Source organism: Triticum urartu, chromosome 5 (genome assembly GCF_003073215.2).
Source record: "Triticum urartu cultivar G1812 chromosome 5, Tu2.1, whole genome shotgun sequence".
NCBI classification, from domain to species: Eukaryota; Viridiplantae; Streptophyta; class Magnoliopsida; order Poales; family Poaceae; genus Triticum; species Triticum urartu.
Genome location: NC_053026.1, coordinates 297,588,688 through 297,597,157, shown reverse-complemented (window position 1 = coordinate 297,597,157; position 8,470 = coordinate 297,588,688).

The following is an 8,470-nucleotide window of genomic DNA, read 5'->3' as shown; positions in this document are numbered from 1 at the left end:
TATGGGAAGGATAAGGTAATGAGGAGGACTTGCAACAAGCGCTAAGAAAATATGGTGGCTAACATACGCAAATAAGAGTGAGATGAGAAGTTACGCAACGCTCGTAAAGCTAGAAGCGATCAAGAAGTGATCCTGAAACTACTTACGTTCAAACATAACCCAAACCATGTTCACTTCCTGGATTCTGCCGAAAATAGACCATCACAGCTACACACGCAGTTGATGCATTTTAATTAAGTCAAGTGTCAAGTTCTCTACAACCGGATATTAACAAATTCCCATCTGCCACATAACCGTGGGCATGGCTCTCGAAAGTTTATACCCTGCAGGGGTGTCCCAACTTAGCCCATCACAATCTCTCACGATCAACGAAGGATATTCCTTCTCCCGGAAAGACCCGATCAGTCTCGGAATCCCGATAGGAGCTGCACATATCTCGTTCTCAGGGCACACCGGATGAGACATCCTACGAGTAAAACCAGCCCTCAAGTTTCCCTGAGGTGGCACCGCAGTCTACTCGGTTCGAACCAACACCCAGACGTGCACTGGCCCGGGGGGTTAAAATAAAGATGACCCTCGGGTCTGCAGAGCCAAGGGAAAGTTATAGGTTGTTAGGGAAATGTAAAACCAAGGTTGGGCCTTGCTGGAGGAGTTTTATTCAAAGTGAACTGTCAAGGGGGTCCCATAACCCCAACCGCGTAAGGAACGCAAAATCAAGGAACATAACACCGGTATGACGGAAACTAAGGCGGCAAGAGTGGAACAAAACACCAGGCATAAGGCCGAGCCTTCCACCCTTTACCAAGTATATATATGCATTAATTAAATAAGAGATATAGTGATATCCCAACATAAACATGTTCCAACATGGAGCAATCTTCAACTTCACATCCAACTAACAATGCCATAAGAGGGGCTGAGCAAAAGCGGTAACATAGCCAAACAATAGTTTGCTAGGAAGGGGGGTTAGAGGCTTGACATGGCAATATGGGAGGCATGATAAACAAGTGGTAGGTAGCGCGACATAGCAATAGAACGAACAACTAGCAAGCAAAGATAGAAGTGATATCAAGGGTAATGGTCATCTTGCCTGATATCCCGCTAGGAAGAATACCAAATCCATGAAGAAGATGAACCAATGTAGTCGAACGAATCCTCACAAACACAACGTAACCGGAACTCTCAAGGAGAAGCGCAACCGGAAAGAAGCAAACAGCAGAGTAAACAACCATCACATAAACATGGCATGATGCACAATCATGTGTGATGCATGTCCTGTTTAATGAAACATGGCATGGAAAAGTGCACAAACTCTCAAGGAGAGGCGGAGACGGCAGATCCAGCCGGTGGGGTCCGGATCTGGTGCCCTGGACGAGGCCAGGGCCATGGGGGTCGGGGATGACCCGATCTGTACGGCGTCGGCGGAGGGAGTCCATGGGCGGCGGTGGCTCTTGCTCCCTGGTGCATCACAAGAGAGAGAGAGAGGGAGGGAGATGAGACATGGAAGGAAGAGGAAGGAGGTGGCGTGCGGGAGCGGCTTGGGGCTTGACCACCGGCTACAATGGAGATCGAGCATGAGGGGCTCCTCGAAGCAAGAGGAAGGTGTGTGGGAAGGAGAGAGCGGGGAGCTGGCGATGCTGCGGGCGAGGTGGGCGCACGGGCAAAGGAGCTCGGGCTCCTGTAGGATTTGGGCGGCGGCGGCGGTTGGACGGGAGGGGAAAACAAGGAGAAGGTGGAGGCTATGATTGGGTGCGGGCTCTAGTTGGTCGGGCACGGAAACAGAGAAGAGACATGGGGAGGCGACGACTAGGAGGATTCGATGGATGGGACAAGCCCCTAGGATCTAGGGTTTAGACTGATATTTATATCAGATGAATTTAGGTTAGGGAAATAACACGTCCCTACGATCGTAATTGGACGGCTAAGAAAAAATATAGGTTAGGAAGTCCAATTAAGAAAACGGAGATGTTTATAGATGTTTGGAAATGATCCGGACCCAACGGTAATGATAGTCCGGTTTGGGTTCGGGGAAGTTTCGGACATGCACGCAAAAGGGGGGTTAGGCGGTCACGGTAAAGAGGGAATTGAAAACCCGATTGGTTTGGAACGGTCAACGAAGGCAAAGAGGTCCGAGTGAAGGTGATGAAGGCAAAGGGAGAAACGGCAACGACGAGCGAATGCAAGTTTTGAAAAACTACGGCAACAGAGTGCCAATGCAATACGAATGATGCGATGATGAATGCAACAAACAAATAAATAACAGAGCTGGCATGCAAAACATGGAAGGCATCTGGAGCGCCGGTCTTGGGGCGTCAGAACTCTCCTCCACTTACAAGAGAGCTCGCCCAAAGATCTAAGGATGGCACCGGAGAGAAGCGAAAGAGGTAAAACAAGTTGCTTCTTCGACATACAAGTGAAACGAATGAACCTTGAGAGGTTGAAAACTTGAAAGAAAGAACACAACAGAGTTGAACACAATTGAGAGCAGTGCGGTAGAAAAAAAGAAACAAGGAACACCATGTGAACCTTGGATGTTGTAAGCTATGAATGACGAGTACAATGGACAAGAAGGAATTGATATCACTCTGGTAGAAGCGAGATAAACAAGGAACAAGGAAGAACAAATTCGGACAGCACTCCGGTTGAAAAGAGATGCAAGACTTGATAAGATGAAAAGAACTTGTAGAGATGACACAAAACTTCGGTTAAATGGATAAGCACGAAAAGAACATGATCCTCCCAATGAGATGATGAGTGAAGAGGGCAACATCACAATGCCTCCAGAAGAAAGAATAGGAGATAGAACATTAGAATAAAAGAATGGAGAAGAAACTGCCAACTTCTACGACAAATTGAGCTTGGAAGGCACCCTTCCAAGAAGGTTATAACGGAGTTGTTGGAAAACCAACAACAAAACGAATAAACTTGTAGTGGGCTTATGGAAAACTTCTCAAAATTGAGGCGAAATTTTGCCACTAACGCAAACAATTGCTTGCTTTAGATGAACGAAGAGATGAAAAACCCTCTTTCGCCGAGAGGATAGGAGAAAACTTGGATCATAGGTAAGCACCACAATAGCAACATTACTTAGGGAAGGCTTTAGGTGAAATATAACCCAAGATAACTCCAATGAAGAGGTTGACGGTTGCAAAGGATCTCTTGAACAAAGACAAAATGATGGGTTTAGATATCTCATCCGTGACAACTTGCGAATCATGAAACATGAAGGGAAATTGTCAGGAATGATATAATGCCATCTCAAAGGATAAGGTAGAAAGAATTGCACTTTGGAATGCACAATGAAGAATACTTGAACTCCTCAAAACAAAACATGTGTTTAACACCATGTTTATTTTAGAGTAAAGCTTGGCGGATCTTAACTTCGAGAGAAATCTTGAAGAACAATTGAAGAATGAAAAGAATCCTTGAAGAACAACCATGTAGAGTCTCCATGAAGAACTCCGGTAATAAAAGGATGATAAAAGAAAGATAAGTTAAAAACACAAGGTGAAGCCTTGAGATTATTTAGATGGAGTTTCGCGACAAGATAATGCGGAAAACCTGGAACTCTGGAAAAGAAAAGATGAAGCATCTTGAACCGAGAAATGTGACATGATGAACAACTCTAGAAACAAGAAACTAGATCACTTGGATGAAACAATAATAAGAATTACGTTATGCGTATCCTTCACCAATTTCAATTGATGAGAAGCAACGGATTTGGCATACTACTTATTCTCGTAGAAAGGATTAAGATAGATATAGAGCAAACTTGGGAAGGTCTTCAATGAACCACTGGCAGGATTTGGAAAGAACGAATGAATTGATATGATAAAGAAGGAAGAGAAATCTTGAATGAACCACCGTAAGAACTGAAATTGAAAGTAGCAAAGGCACAATTCACCGAGAAGAATTGGAAAACGAATGAAGATACTTGAGGCAATATAAATATATGCGAACAAAGAGATCACAAGCTTATTAGAGAATACTTGAATGATGCACCGGTAAGATTTGGGGAACGAGAGCTGAAAGTTGGAATGAATAATTCTGTGATGATGGCTCTGGAGAATCAATCTGAAAAGACTCCTGAATTGCTCCGGATTGGTGAAATAATTCTCACAATTGAAAAAAATTATGAGAGGATGGCATCAAGCTTGAACTACGCATGTTGGATAGAACGAACAAGATTTAAGAGAAACTCTTATTCGATCTTCAAAAGCTGAAAATGACGACGAGAAACACCACAATGAATTGTTGAGATACTCCGGAATGAAGAATAGAAAGGTTGAACCAACGATGAAAAGAATTTGATAGATCTTGGAGAAAGACATATGACTGATGATAATTCATTCTTACGTCAACTTTGAAAAAATTTGAGAATAACTCCGGAAAGAAAAATTAGAAGAGTCGGGTAAGATCCTGGGAAAAGACCTATGGGTTAGGGCCCAGTCAAAAGGAAACACCATTGAACGATCTTAAAAGAGAGATTGCACTGGTTGAATTAAATGGCTTTGAAAAAATTTGAGAATAACTCCGGAAAGAAAAATTAGAAGAGTCGGGTAAGATCCTGGGAAAAGACCTATGGGTTAGGGCCCACTCAAAAGGAAACACCATTGAACGATCTTAAAAGAGAGATTGCACTGGTTGAATTAAATGGCTTGAATGAGATAGCCACCTCGAAATAGCTTGAACGGATTGATAATGGAGACACAAATCTTCTGAGATACCTTCAATACTCCAAAACAAAGGAATGGCGAGAAGTGGATGGTTAAGAGGTGCACCGGCATGAGAAAACCTTTGAAATGAGGAAAATATATGATCAACATCGAAAGCTTGAATTGAATCCACCGGTGAAGAAAAGAACGAAGAATGATCAACTTGAAACTCCTGACCATCTTCATGAAAATCACCGGGTAAGAACATTGATGGAAAAGAATGGAGGGACTTCCCATCAATAAAAGGCTACTTGATTAAGAAATACGAGTCCTTGAAGAAAAGGGTGGGAGGGCGGGAAAACAAAGACAATTTGGGACGGATGAAACAAACAACATTGGGAAAAACTGATAGGTGATCTTGTGAATGTTGAAATGATCGGATCCACTTGAAGATAAGCACACCGGTTGGAAAGAATTAACATGACAATCTCGATAATCAAGAAGGATTAGTATTCATATAAAATATGAGAACACCGCTTAGGAAAGTTATGGAATCAACACTTGACATTGAAGAAACTCGAATACCACAAACCAAAACAAAACAAAGGATTTGGCATGGAGAATAAGCCGGAAACAAACATATGATAGAGATTTCGTCTGAAATTTTCGTGGTGGGGCCCCCACGGGCTCGATCGTACAACTCCATCATGTGCAAGGCAGTGCACATGACATACGAAGTGTCCCCAAGTCAGCATAGCCAAGGACTCTTTAAGACACAACGATACCATTGTAAAACCAACCGTGGACAAGCGAACCACTAGACGTCGAACCCCAATCTCATATCATGCATCTGTCAGAAAGATATCCTAGGTAACTACTTGAATTCCCACCTATTATCTCCCGAAACTTTCTGGTTGTGCAATCTGGTGTTGGGGATACAGGGAGGCACAATATATGTCACACAACTAACAAGCCCTACGCTCCAACTGTATCCATCCGTCAACACATAACCAAGAAACTCCGGAAACCATGTACCTCAACCTTCGAAAAACATCCGTTATACGAGTTATGGCAATAATCCCGAACTCCCGCCCCAGTACTAGGTGGCATCGAGGTTATCTCACCAACAACTGCATAAAAGAGATTTTCGATGTCGGCGAACTCAGGTATTCCAAAACTGCAACGATAAAATTGTGACGACAACACCTCGGAGCTCAACTCCCCGGGACACTGCCACAACCCCTAAATGTCAGGAGGCACCAAGAACAATGTTCTCTTCACAGGAATATCGGAACGATCCCATGATACCCGCGCGATCCTAAATTTTTTTAGTGAAATTTGAGGAGAGGAAAGTCAAAATTTCTACATCAGGAGACCAAACCAGAGTGATGAAGGGACTGAGGAGTAAAAAGAATCCTACTCTCCGATATATATAATCCTAAGATTCAAGACATTTTGTTCTAGACTCAACAGCGTCAGCGATTCGATTAAGCAAGGGGCTCCTAAGTCAGGGATGGCTCTGATTACCAACTTGTAACACCCACGACGCGACTATATCTCCCACGTGTCGAGGCAAGAAGGGTCATCTTCACACAATCCCATGTAATGAACAAGAAAGGGATAAAGAGAGTCGGCTTACAATCGCCACTTCACACAATACTTAAGTAAATCATACATCATCCAAAATACTCACAAAGTCCGACTACGGACAACCAAATGAAAAAGAAGATAACCCAACTGCTAGATCCCCGATCGTTCTGACTGGGCTCCACTACTAATCATCAGGAAACGAAACATAGTAACGACCAAGGTCCTCGTCGAACTCACACTTGAGTTTGGTAGCATCACCTGCACTGGTATCATCTGCACCTTCAACTATTTGGAAGCATCCGTGAGTCACGAGGACTCAGCAATCTCACACCCGCGAGATCAAGAGTATTTAAGCTTATGGGAAGGATAAGGTAATGAGGTGGAGTTGCAGCAAGCGCTAAGCAAATATGGTGCCTAACATACGCAAATAAGAGTGAGATGAGAAGCTATGCAATGGTCGTGAAGCTAGAAGCGATCAAGAAGTGATCCTGAAACTACTTATGTTCAAACATAACCCAAACCATGTTCACTTCCCAGACTCTGCCGAAAAGAGACCATCACGGCTGCACACGCGACTGATGCATTTTAATTAAGTCAAGTGTCAAGTTCTCTACAGCAGGATATTAACAAATTCCCATCTTCCACATAACCACGGGCGCGGCTCTCGAAAGTTTATACCCTGCAGGGGTGTGCCAACTTAGCCCATCACAAGCTCTCATGATCAACGAAGGATATTCCTTCTCCCGGAAACACCCGATCAGTCTCAGTATCCCGGTTACAAGACGTTTCGAAAATGGTAAAACAAGACCAGCAAGAACGCCCGAATGTGCCGACAAATCCCGATAGGAGCTACACTTATCTCGTTCTCAGGGCACACCAGATGAGACATCCTACAAGTAAAACCAGCCCTCAAGTTTCCGCAAGGTGGCCCTGCAGTCTACTCAGTTCAGACCAACACTCAGAGGAGCACTGGCCAGGGGGGTTAAAATAAAGATGACCCTCGGGTCTGCAGAACCCAATGGAAAGTTTTAGGTTGTTAGGCAAATGTAAAACCAAGGTTGGGCCTTGCATGAGGAATTTTATTCAAAGCGAACTGTCAAGGGGTCCCATTACACCAACCGCGTAAGGAACTCAAAATGAAGGAACATAACACCGGTATGGCGGAAACTATGGTGGCAAGAGTGGAACAAAACACCAGGCATAAGGCCGAGCCTTCCACCCTTTACCAAGTATATAGATGCATGAATTAAATAAGAGATATAGTGATATCCCAATATAAACATATTCCAACATGGAGCAATCTTCAACTTCACCTACAACTAATAACGTTATAAGAGGGGCTAAGCAAAAGCGGTAACATAGCCAAACAACAGTTTGCTAGGAAGGGGGGTTAGAGGCTTGACATGGCAATATGGGAGGCATGATAAACAAGTGGTAGGTAGCACGACATAGCGACAGAACGAACAACTAGCAAGCAAAGATAGAAGTGATATCGAGGGTAATGATCATCTTTCCTGAGATCTCACAAGGAAGAAGAGAAAATCCATGAAGAAGATGAACCAACGTAGTTGAACGGATCCTCACAAACACAACGTAATCAGAACTCTCAAGGAGAAGCGCAACCGGAAAGAAGCAAACAACAAAGTAAACAACCATCACATAAACATGGCATGATGCACAATCATGTATGATGCATGTCCATTTTGATGAAACATGGCATGGCAAAGTGTACAAACAATACTACAAGTTAAGTGGGGCTCAATATGCAACGAGTTGCATATTGACGAAACACCACATCAATTATTTAGTTCTCTCTTGGTTAATCTACTCAAGAATATTAAATGTTGTTAAACATGGCAAGAGGGTGAACATACATGAACTACCTATCTAGGCAAGTTTAAATGATGCCGAAAAAAACAAGCAACAATTCCAGAAAATCCCCATATGCATATTATGAATTTGGTACTGTTCTCCCCTATTCACAATTTTAGAGTTTTTAAACATGCAAAATAATGCCACCATGTTAATCTATGCATTTTTCTACCCCATTTACATGTAAAGATTATTAAATTCGGAGCTATGGTTATTTAGTTATGAAATAAAACATTTTAGCATGGCATTTGAGCAATTTAATCAAATAGCATTTTTAACATTTTAAACATGGATGAAACTTGGATATTATTAAACTAGATGAAATTCTAAGCATTTTACATGTTTAAATCATT